Genomic DNA, 12,562 nt, shown 5'->3' with positions numbered 1-12,562 from the left:
GTACACCTGGTCCTGATTTCCTCAGAGTGAAATATGCTAATAGCAGTTTTCTTCACTCTCTGGGCAAGAAAATGACTTGCTATAGATATCTGAGACTGTACAGGTGAGTTGAAGGCACCCTTCTGTGCAGGCCATCTATCTTGTGGATTATAGCAGCTGGGTCTCTGGCTCATCCATCTCATTAAAAATGTTGAAATATGTTACTGCTTTATGTAAGTGTATTCATATTTATATACCAACTAATTACATTTTTAGCATTCTACAAGCTTATTTTCTTACACATACTGGAAGGGTTTCATTTTAATGTGAACATAACTGAAATTTCTGTCAGTTTGGATACATTAGACAGATTGAGGGGCCCTGCTAATTGCAGGGGTGAAAAGTGGGGCCCAACCTAGCAAGTTTGCTCATCCCTGGATCATAGCATAGAAGAAGCAACAATCTCTGAGGAGCTGCAATAGCTAGATAATAGAAACTGATATTGTGCATAAAAAATACTGCATATATCAAGTTCTTTCTTAGAGTACACACAGCCAACACCAGTGACTTCAGCCTGGTTGCCTGGATGGATGTAATTAAAGGGAAAATCTGGCCTATTGTCTGCTTTTGAACTAGCCAGTCACATATGAGACATATGAAAGCATGCTAAGGAGATGAGCTCTGAACTCAAAGGAGACTTGGCATCAGCAACTGAGACAATACTGAAAGATTGATGGAGCTGGTCAGAAGACAGAATTCTTGTTTTGTGGGAAATTCTGTTGGTTTTTGTTGTAGTCCTAAATTGGAACAAAAATGCAAAATTCCTATGGAATTGGAGTTCTGAAAGTTGATTTTGGGAAATCAAAACAATACTCATTTCAATTTTAGCAATTATTAAATGATATTAGATTATTCGAGCAAAACATTTCAATTTCATAGAATCATCATTTTCCAATGGAAAATTTCCATCAGGAAAACTTTGATCAGCTCTAAAGATGAGTACTTCTCAGCTGACTTCCCTTTGCCTTTAGTGGGAAATGCAATGCCCAGAATATCTAGGATTTAGTCCTAAAACCATAAAGCAGTTTCTAATTTGTTTTAATAATAGTTTAGCAACGATAAAAAATAAGAGGAATGTTTAATATTTAAATAGATGTTAAACGTCAAAAATTTTCTTCCGATACTAAAGGAGGGTGGAAAATAGTTCATAATCTTTTCCTTTGTTTTTACGCATTGCCAATGTCAAAACATGATACAGCTTTTGCCATGTGGCTGCCTCCAACACTACAAATCTACAGTACAAAATGATGTCCACCAGTGTTACATTGATTTACAGCCACAGCAGTAATTAAATCACTTTTGCATGTGCATGTACATATCCTTTTGTCACCGGTGCACATCCTCACTTCAAGGGCTTGCACTGATGTAGAGAGCAGTGTACAATGGGTTGCTAGCCCACTGTGCAATTCATCACCATCTTGCAGAGGCAGAATCATCCGCAGGGAAGAGCAGGTCTCAGGACACCAGCCCCTTTGCCCCAGGCCCAGGCCCAGGCCCTGCCCCCTCTTTGTCTCTTCCTACCCCTTCCCCCAAACCCTGACCCAGTTCCACCCCTTTTCTGCCCCCATTGCACCCCTTGCTCCAAGCCCTCTCCCAACAAGTAATGCTGGGAGCCAGCAGAGCAGAGCAACCTGGGGCCAGGTCACACCACTTCTGGCTGCGGCAAGTGAGAAAAGAGCAGGCCCAATACTTGCCACCAACACCAGGTCTCCGGCTAATTTCTCAGGACATGCTCACCCGTGTGCTTCCGTGTCTCCCTAACGCATGAGCCACCCAAACCAAGTGGGCCAGGCAGTTGACCTAAACCATCCTATGAAAGCAGTGTGCAATGCATCATGGGGCTTTCATGCGTCATGATTGGGAAGGGCTTGCAATGCATCATGCATGCAAACAAGTTGCACAGGGATGACTCCGAACAAAGCTTTGGCATCATGATGTGTGTTTCATGCCTCTTTTCAAAAGTCCCACATACCCATGCACATAGACGATGTGTGTAGGGAGAGGAGGGGTCATGTCTCCCCCAGACGCCATGGTGGGAAGGGCAAGAGGCCAGCCACCAGCTGGTGAGGGGCAAGTGCGGGGGCCTGGCACCTGACATAGCTGTCCAGCCCCCCTACACTCACTGGCAGTGGCAGGGCAAACAGAGCAACGCGGCCCCAGCTTACTGTGCTCATTCAGCGACACCACTCGGGGCGGGGCGGGGCGGGGCGGGGCGGGGCGGGGCAGGGTGACCCATGCACTCCCTGGTGAAAAGCAGAGCAGTGTGGCTGGGGAAGCAGAGAGAGCTGGGGCCACGATCCTCAATTTGTCCTGCCACCACCAGTGAGCATGGAGGGGCCCCAGACCACCACTGCCAGCCAGAGCCATCCCATTGGGCGGATGGGGTCTGGGGCAACAGCCCTCCACCCAGTGCCCCAGGCACAGGGCCCCAGGCAACCTGCTTGCAGGCCCTGCCACTCCCCCACTCTATCCCCACCATGTTCTCTTACCCCCTCTCCACCCAGGGATTACTCGGGCTTGGGTGCAGCACCGGTGGTGGGCAGCACCATGCCTCCCTCCCTCCTGTCCATACTAATCCTGCGGAACGAGTGGCACCTGCCCTACTGTGCCCTGTTGCACTCTCCTGGCCCACTGAGCCCTACTTCTCTGTGGGTGTTGGGGAGCGGAGGCCATTTCCCGCTGCTGTGGGGAAGTGGGATCAGTGGGCTGGGAGGCAGGGTGGGGCAGAGCGGAGCAGGCCACTGCTCGTGTCTCCCCCCCCCACTGGCAAGTGGGGGAGGGGGCAGAGGGGTGGTGACACCTCTGCTGCTGCCACCACCACATCAAGCCCTAGGCAATCCTCCCCCATCCCATCAATAGGATGGCTGGAGAAGATGCCACAGGACCCCCAAAAGCAGGTGCCTTGGGCAGCCTCCCACCTCGTCCTATGGATGTCCCCAGCCCTGTTAGTCCTCCTGCCCTGTGTCATTCTGGGGAGAAGGAAGGGGTGGGTGAAGTAAAGGTGGGGTGGGGCAGGGGTAAGGCGGGAAAGGGGTGGGGGAAGATGAGGCCTGGGGAAGAGGGCCTTTGTCATGGCTGTTCCTCGGCCTGGAGAGGTCATATGGCCTCTTTCCCAGTTGCCCCACCCACACATCCGCCATCACTGTGAGAAGCATGATCCTGCATAGCTCTGCACTATTGTGATGAGTGTTATGAGCATAATGTACTAGGCAGGACGGTCCCATATTTGGGATTCCAAAAAGGCATCCCTGCTTATTTTTTAAAAGGGACTAATTGTCCTGTTTCTGGGCCCTCCCCAGCTGACCTTTTCTGCCAGCAGCTGCACAGGTGCAGCTGCTGGCTGGAGAGCAGGTAGGTCACTTCCCCAAGCCTTGGGGAAGCGTGGAAGCATGGGTGACTGCCATGTCCCTGCTGTTTCCCTGGGGCTCCCGGGTAGTCCTGGGGGCTGCTGCTTCCCCAGGCTCCTGGGGAGGGCCATTGGCTTCCTCTTCCCTGGGATTCCCAGGGAGCAATGGGGGCTGCCACCTCCTCCCCAGCTCCCTGGGGCTTGGTGGAGCTGGGAGGAGCGGCCTCTCCCTGCCCATATCTCCCTGTCCCGTATTTGGGATGGGGAGATATGGTTGCCCTACCCCAAGGGTTGATTCTGGGGCCATTTTTCTTCAACATTTTTATCAATGACCCTGGGTGAGGGGATGGATTGCACCTTCAGAAAATTTGCAGATGACACTAATCTAGAGGGAGAAGTTGATACGCCGGAAGGTAGGGGTAGAGTCCAGAGAGATCCAGACATATTGGAGGATTGGAACAAAAGAAATCTGATGAGGTTCAACAAGAACAAGTGCACACTTCTATAAGCCCTCTCCTGATTGCCTGCCTTCTGAGCTCCTCAAAGGTCTCTCCTAAAAGGCTGCCTCCAGTGTAAGCCTCCCAAAGGCTATTTTAAACCCCGTTTGAGCCAGTGTGGGGTAGACACCCTAACACATGTATTTCAGCATCCTTACCTTTTATTTACAGTTTTTAATATTTTTAATAAGCACTTTCTACACAAATAGGTTGGCTGGGCACTAAGTGCACTGAAAACTCCTCGCTAACTATAATGGGCTTTACAAATGTCCCATACTTACACTATTATTTTTTTTACAACACTTATTTACTTGCTATATCTTTGCCCTAACACCAAAACAAAACAAAACAACAACTAGCTACACATCATTCCCACTATAATCAAACTGGTCCATGTATCAGCAGAGATGACTTTAATACATTCAGAATGCATGCTTTGGATGTTAAGATGCAGACAGTGTGCCTGGATGGTTATGAGATATGGATAGACTGAATCATACTGGGGGAAAGACATCTCCAGTTTCCCTAAAGAATTTCTCTACAGTGGAGATTAAGCATCTAATAACAGAGTATTGTATAGCTGAGCCTGGAAAATTATAGCTCAAAACTATCATAGCAACTTCATTTTAAGTTACAGAAAAGGTGATTATAGGAACTTATTGTAAATGTGGAAATGAAACCTTAAAGTAGGTCTCAAGCTTTCTAAAATGATATTGTGTGTAGTAAACAGTACAGAAAAATATGCCAAGATTTTGTAGAGGGGGGCTTGCCAAAAGACACACTGCAGACATAATATATCTAATATATGTGAAAATAGTCATGTAAAATCCAGATACATGGAGATGACGTCAGTGTGGTAAACCACACAGGCACAGTCACTGCTCACCTGCCTATAATCTTATCATTCCAGGACTTGTATTAACATTCCTAATTTGAGAAGCTGACGTTTTACATAACAACCTGCCAGAGAAATATTTTGTCCTTCAGAACTCCGAAATGTGGATTTTCCTATCCCAAATCATCCTTACCTGAGGCCCAAGATAAACAAAATGCAGTCCTATTTCAGAACACTTTTCCAAGACATAACAATATTAAAAATCCAATACCTCTCTGGGATGAGCATGGGAAGTGGGTGTAAGAGGGGCAGGGCAGGGCGCACTTGTCCAGTGCCCCCACCCCACAATCCCCACACTGGTCTCCTCTGTTGTTATGCCTAAAATATTTGGAAACATATTTTTATCATAAACATATGATGTACTTTCCTAAACATGTCTATTGTTATGGACATGACGCGTAATAAATTAATATTTCCTTTTTCAAAACAAATGAACTTTGTCATGAACACACTAAACTGCTCCGATTAATTTAAAATAATGTCTTTGTGTCAGTGTGTTAAATATCTAGTAATCTGGAATGATTTCTTTAGAATGCTTAAGCATGTCTTTCAAATATAAAATCAGCTTAGAAATACTGATGAAGAAAATGTAACATGGAGAAAAGCTGCATCGTCTATTGCATAATATTTAATGTTTTATTCAGCAGCACAGCTGAATTGCCCGTACTACAAAGTTTTTGCAAGTAAATCTCTGACAAACTTCAGGGTATATAGGAAAACCTGTGACTGACATTTTTGATTCCCACATACAGTGCTTTTACTCAGGTACCTCCTGCATGTCCAGTCTTCACAATCTGGCCTGCGGTGGACAACAAGGTTCATTTTATTCAGAAAGAAATTTTAGAAGAGTGTTTTTCCCTTTCCAATATTTGCTACATTTGGTTCAGGGATTTGACTGGAAGGGGTGAGCAGAAAGGGGAAGAGAAGAGAAGAGAGACACAGTGGAGAGTGAGCCGGGGGCGGTAGAAGAATGGTGGCATGGCCTGGGTGAAGCAAGGGTGGAATGTGGCCCAGGCTACAGGCTGGGGAGCTTGCCTCCCCAAGCCGCAGTTTCACCCCCCACCCATGCTGCTGAGGTTTAAATCCACTATCTGCAAGGTTAGGGAAAGCCCCCACCTAGTCATGCACTACACCTGGGAGGTGAGCTAAGACTTATAAGTGGATTGACTGAAGGGAGTTAAGGGGTGCTGCAGAAAGCTCGTTGTTGTATTTAACAGGATAATAATGGGGAAATACACTACAGGAGAAGGTCTGGTATTGAGTTTGTAAACAGAGACAATTTCAATAGCCTGAGAGGCAAAAAAATTATTTGGATTCATGTTGACCTGTTTATGACTCTGGGAGGGGCCTGAACTTTATAACTTGGCTGTAGGGCTGACCCACAGAACAACCTGGAGCTAGAGGCAGCCAGGCAGAAAGAGGAGCTGGAGCTGAGGATACCAAGGACATTGTGCCTTGGGGAAATCCGGGGGTTGATTGTGCCCCATCACATTTATGCATGGGGATGTTAACCCTTTGGAGAGGTAAAGATTCTTCTTTTTTCAGTGGAATTCAGCATTTACTTTCAGTCCTGAGACACCCGTCTTGGGATGAGTCAAAGCTTTAATTCAAGGAAGAACTAATTTAGGTCATTTGTGAAGTTTTTGACATTTATTACTTTTAAAGCGTGAATTCAGCCACCTGTATTTATAGGCTATTAGAAGGCTTACCTGGTGTTATTTGGATCCTTAAGTCATTTTTTTCCCTTCATTTAAACCACATAGCCAGGGGAGGGGTGTATGTCCCCCAGCAGGGGCATGTCCAAGTTCATCTTTAGCCTCACTCTATGGTGAAGGGGAATAACATCCCCATATGAATAGGGAAGGGGGGAGCTTCAGCCACTCCCCATCCACCCTAAAGTGTGCTTGAGGGTGAGTGAGGCTCAGGGGCCCAGACAGCCCTAGAGGGAGAGAAGGTGGCCCCAGCCAGCCTCTTTCCCCTTCCTGATGATTCTGTCTCTTTACTGTATGGCTTTAGGAGAAGCACTCCCATTCCAGGCACAACCCATTATCCCAGCACTACAAATCCTTACCTTGCTTTAAGTTATGGTACGCTGCATACCAAATTGGTGGTCTTAGCTCTTAATATTGAGGAGGAGTTCTTGAGTGAACAGAGAAACAAACTTTCTCAAATACACAGTGTATAAAAATATTCCTAATAGAGTGTTTCTGTGAAATATATGATGAATACATATAGTGGTTTTTCAGGAGTTTCATTAAAAATGGCATTCTGCCAAATTTGCTTACAGACTAAGCTCTCTGCATTTGCAGTTCCAGTCCCAGTGGTACGCACAGGTGTTCAAAATACGATCATACGCATTTTGCTGGAATTAGGATCCTTGGTCTAGGTTTGATCTGACCTTGCCCATTAGGTGGTCCTTCTCTGAGTATCCCATTAGGCACCATAGGCTCAGTTTCAGGGTCTGAAAACGCAGGTAGAAATTACTGAATCAGTTATACTCAATACACACTTAGAAGGTTTTCTTCACAACTGTAAAGGCTATACAGCAGTGGTTCCCAAACATTTTGGCATCACGTCCCCCTTTTGATTTTTGAAAAACCCTCATGCCCCTCTCCACCTCTTCTTTACCATCGTCCAACCCCCTTTTAACAAAAAATTCAATTCATAATTTAAAATAAACACAAAAGCTTGATATAAAAATGTTATTTAAAATTAAAAATAAGCACAAATAATTTTTCATTGCCTCTTATGGTTGGTTGGTGCAGCCCCAGCTGGCCAGCTGCCTGAGACCCATGCCAGCCTCCAGAGCTGCCCGCACCAGCCACCTGCCCGCCCGCTTCAGACCTGCGCTGCCAGAGCCACCCGCCAGAGCCCCACGCCACTGGGGCCAGGCACCTGCTTGCCTGCCAGCCACCCACCTGCCTGCTGGCTGCCCAAGCCCCACACTGCCAGGATAGCCTGCCCAACAGCCACCCACCCCAGCTGCGGGCCAGCTGCCCAAGCTGCCCGCCCAAGCCCCATACTGCCAGGGCCAGCCACCCATCTGCCATCCCAAGCTTCCTTAACTCCACGCTGCCGGGGCCCAGCTTCCCGCCCACCAGCCCAAGCTGCCCAAGCCCCATGCTGCCAGGGCCAGCCGCCCAAGCCCTGCTCTGCCGGGGCCAGCAGCCTGAGCCCCACATGTCCTGCTAGGTGGCCAGCTGCCTAAGCCCTGCAATCCCTGTTAGCTGCCCCCCTCAAACTCCTCCCCTGCCCTCCCACAAAACCAGACATCCCAGCCCCCCATCTAACCCCATCCTCTTCCTCCTCCCCGCCAACCCACACTCGCTCTCATTTGCAGAAGGCAGCCAGCTCCACATGGGTCTTTGCTGGCTGCCTGCTTTTTATAGTGGCTGCATCGGGTCACCCATGTAAAATGGCAGGGGCTGAGAGCCGGAAGCAAAGGCCGGATCTTTCTTCAGGTGTGGGGAAAGATGGGGGGTCTGGGTCACCTCACCCCCCCCCCAGAATTTCTTTACGCTCCCCCCAGGGGGGCACACCCCCCAGTTTGGGAAGCCATGCTATAGACAATGGATCAGCTTCTCAGATGATATAAATCAGTATAGCCCCACTGGAATTGTGGAATCACTTAAATTAAGAATACGATCCACTTTTTTTTGATGAAAGGCAGGTGGATTAAGTCTGTACACCTTCATACCAGTACTCCCTGTAGGCTGTGTGCTTGTGCAGCCACTCCAGATCGATTCAAGTGCTACCCAGCTGACTAGCAGAGTGCCCACAGCTAGATTTTTTTTCAGCTAGTGGCACATTCACACATACCTTGGTGCTCATGAAAATGTGTTCCATACAGGGATGGGAAAAATATAAACCTCAATGGAAAAGATTAGAAGGAACAATGCTTCATAGCTCTTCCCAGGCAACTCAAAGTGTGGTGTGGTATCATTTATTCGCAAGCCTCACAAGTGCATGGACCTCTACTCTTGTGACATTTGTGTGAAGTGGGGAAGTATTATTATCCCCATTTTCCAAATAAAATACTGAGGCACTGACTTACATAAGCTATCTGTGGCAGAGCAGGGTATTGAAGCCATTTTTTTTTCCGAGTTCCAGGAAAGCAGTAAGTCAATATCACACCTTAGTGAGCCAGTTTTAAAATGGTTTCTGCTATTCTGTATGCATCTACTATGAATCAAACTATAACATTGAACTCATCAGCTGTACCACATCTGACAAGTGTGACTTCCTTAAGATGTGACACAGACCGGCCGTTTTTAAGACCATCTAATAATAGGCCTTCAGCTCCAGTGCAGGCACACTGACCAAACTGAACAGATGGGATGACGATGATGTCATGTCATAGTCTAGACAGGCTGATTAAATGACTGCATAACAGAAAGAAATGAGTCTCTAAATAGGCTAAAATATAACGTATATTTTAACCTATTTAGAGAATGATTGCCAGGGTTTAAAGTAACACCAGTTAAAAATCTGAAAAATGCTATTAGGGGAAAAAGTCTGTCAGTCATGTTTGTCCTTTGATATGGTGTGAAATAATTTTGACTATGCCAGAAATTTAAATGAATCAAAAATGCGTGCACCTGTCAGACACAGAAGTCAATCTGTAGCCTTCAAAGATCCCGTATTTGTTACTGTGCTCTACTCTGGGGCTGTTAGGAACATCACAGACAGCATTTAAACACATGCTTAACTTTAAGGATGCTCCTAACTGCATTGCTGTTGAAATTATGCATGTATATAAGTGCTGATATAAACAGATATGCTTTTCTGAATTGGGGCCTCTTTACACACAATATGTTCTGTGCAAGACTGGCACAAGCATCCACAGAAGGGGTGAGTGACCTCAGAAAGTAGTGTCATTCACAGCTGGCCCTGCACAGGAGGCACACATATGACCCTCCTTCAAAGGACAGCAATATTGTTGGTTGAATCAAAACCCAGCATACTATTGGAATGGTTTAGATGGTGCTTGGTCCTGCTATGAGGGCAGGGGACCAGACTCAATGACCTCTTGAGGCCCCGTCCAGTCTAGTGTTCTAGGATTCTTCTGGGACTCCTGGATGGTCCCTTCTCATCCTGTGTCTCCATCCAGACAGTAGCACACAACTATAAACTGTGTTTTACTATTTATTAAGAAAATCCAAAGGGTGCTTTATGATTCTTCAGCACACCACAGATGTATACACTTTATTTATTCTGAGAGTAAATAAGCCATTCTTTTGCATTCCAGGGCACATTTTTTGCTGTTACAGGTGTTTTCTTGTGTTGTTTAATATTTTTAAATTTTTTATGATTTAATGTGGCATATCCCATTGCTCAGTAATTTGATTTGGCCTGGTTATGCAAGAAGACACTAAGATGTGGCACGTGCTTCTAATAATATTCAAAAGTTGAATAGTAACAAAGAGGAAGCCGTGCTAGTCTATACACTATCAAAACAAAAAGCAGTCAAGTAGCACTTTAAAGACTAGCAAAATGGTTTAGCTCACCTAATAAACCATTTTGCTAGTCTTTAAAGTGCTACTTGACTGCTTTTTATTCAAAAGTTGGTAATTTCTCCTTTTCAACCATATGAAACTTTCATTTTGGGCCATGATGGAAAAACCCACTCTTAAACCTAGAACAGAATTGGGTCTGTGCATAACTCATCCTCTACCACTGACCCAAGTAATGCTGGAGAAAGAAGGAAGCATTTTTTCTGGTTACTGTTTTTTAAATGGTCATTGTTTATAATGTTAGAAGCAATCCAAAAGGCGAGAGATGAGTGTGCAAATAGAAGGTAATGTGGCAAAAGGCTCAAGCTAAATGCAATTTCTCATGTGATTCCACAGTTTTTCACATGGCTATTACAACTATACATAGGACATCAGGTGTTCTTGTACCAATTTTAGTTTTGAATCACATGATACTGATATTCACATAGGGGACTTTTTTACAATTAATTTGTGTCAGTTTTTATATATGAATGGGCAGAGTTCATGTGTGTGAGAGAGTGGGAAGGGAAAATACATGATGGTGTCAAATGCAGGCATGAGTTTAGAATTTTCTCATTACCCAGAAGTCATAAACCATGAATGAGTTATGCAAACCAGAATGACAGCTGATAAGGTGTCATTTCCTGGCTAGATGTGACCAAAACTTTGAATGTAATGTTGAAAAATAAGGCTAGATTCAAAGGATTGGTCCAGCCAAGTAAGCCAGATTTACATTCCATTGTTTCAGCAGTTTCTTTTGACCAAAAGCGGTGTAGATGCTCCGGGGATCCTCTGACAAAGTGGGTCTTTGCCCACGAAAGCTTATGCTGCAAAAAATCTTAGTTTATGAGGTGCCACAGGAGCTCTTGTTGTTTTTGCAGACTAACACAGCTACCCCTCTGATACATGCAGTAACTGTTGTTGTCAGAAGAGGTTCATGGGGCAATGGAGTTTGAGCATAAGAGAATGGCAACAGCTGTTTACTTCACCTTATCCAGTTAGCCAGGGTTGGCAGTGCAGACCCATGGAGCATGTGTGGGCTAGCCCGCTGTTCTTGGTTTGAGGTTAGAATTTTCCCCTTTGTAAGTGTAGTGTTGCCATGGCTGACAAGCCACACAAGCTTATTTTTAATCCAATATTCGCCTCTAATTTAGCATAGGTGCTATTCAGCAGTAATGCTACAAAAGGGCTTAGTACTCCAAACTAAGACCTCAATATAGGGTTAAATCTGAAAGTGGCTAGATAGGCTTTGTGTGGGCAGAGGGAGGGCAGGACTTCCAAAAGCACCTGAATTAGGGACACAAGTCCCATTGATTTTCACTCCAGGTGAGATTTTCTTCAAGGACAGTGTGCCTAAATCACATAGGCATTTCTGAAAATCCTCCCACTGCTGAATTCTACCTCCTGTGACTGTAGCAAACTTGCCCCAAACTTCTGGATCAGCTTAATAGCTCAGTTCCAAAACAGAAATTGTATGGTCAGGCTCACTGACCTTGGGGGTGGGAAGGGCATGGGGAATCAGAGAGAGCAGTTGCCCCGGGGCCTGGCTTCAGCAACACTGGTGGCCAGAGCTCTGGGCTCCTTTGAAATCCTGTGACAACACTGTGCCGCTCTTCCACATATGGCTCTTAGGGAGCATGGGGGGCCCTCCCCAAGGCTGACAGTCCTAAGCCCCACCCCTTCTACACTTGGCCCTGCCCTTCTGGGGGCAAGGAGCCACCCCTCTCACACACACACACCTTGTCCCCAGGCCTGTGGTGGCTGTTGGCCCTGCTGTGTATGGCAAACTCAGAGATGGGCAAGGGGTTTCTCTTAGCTTTTTGGAAAAAGGAGATGGAGGGAAGTTTCTTAAGATGCATAATACCCAAAGACTCTTATATAATGACTATGGGCATCGCAAATTTCTCACATGCGCTAAGGATTATGGAGCCTTTATCCTAAAAAAAAAAAAATGGTAGATGCCTTTTCTTTCTTTTTCAACCAAAAGAATTTAAATGGCAGGCATTACTTGCTAACAACCAAGGTATTCAAACCCACCAACTAGAGAACAAAAGTCTGCTTCTCCAATCCTATCGGATCTGATTTAGCTTTGAAAACCAATTTGAAAATACAAAGCACATTAACATAGGTATGTGATTTTTATCACTGGTCATGTGGCTTCCTTCATCTTCCACTGTTCATCAGTAGTACCAGGATAAGCATTAGGTCATGTTTAAGGTTAACTATGGGACCATGTGATGATAACTTCAGGAACATATTTTTCCACTATTCATGCTCAGGCAGGTTCAAAGCA

At 45.7% G+C, this 12,562-nt stretch overlaps 1 protein-coding gene and 1 long non-coding RNA gene across 3 annotated transcripts in view; one reads left to right on the top strand and one right to left on the bottom strand.

The window, feature by feature from the left end:
• RAPGEF4 (Rap guanine nucleotide exchange factor 4) overlaps window positions 1-12,562 on the top strand; it is a 402,358-nt gene that overhangs the window by 912 nt on the left and 388,884 nt on the right. The window lies entirely within an intron of this gene.
• The window catches only part of LOC142016631 (uncharacterized), a 505,011-nt gene that overhangs the window by 459,324 nt on the left and 33,125 nt on the right, over window positions 1-12,562 (bottom strand). The window lies entirely within an intron of this gene.

Source organism: Carettochelys insculpta, chromosome 8, assembly GCF_033958435.1.
Source record: "Carettochelys insculpta isolate YL-2023 chromosome 8, ASM3395843v1, whole genome shotgun sequence".
Taxonomy (NCBI): Eukaryota; Metazoa; Chordata; order Testudines; family Carettochelyidae; genus Carettochelys; species Carettochelys insculpta.
The sequence above is the reverse complement of the archived record's forward strand: the minus strand, read 5'-3'. Positions and strand labels throughout refer to the sequence as shown.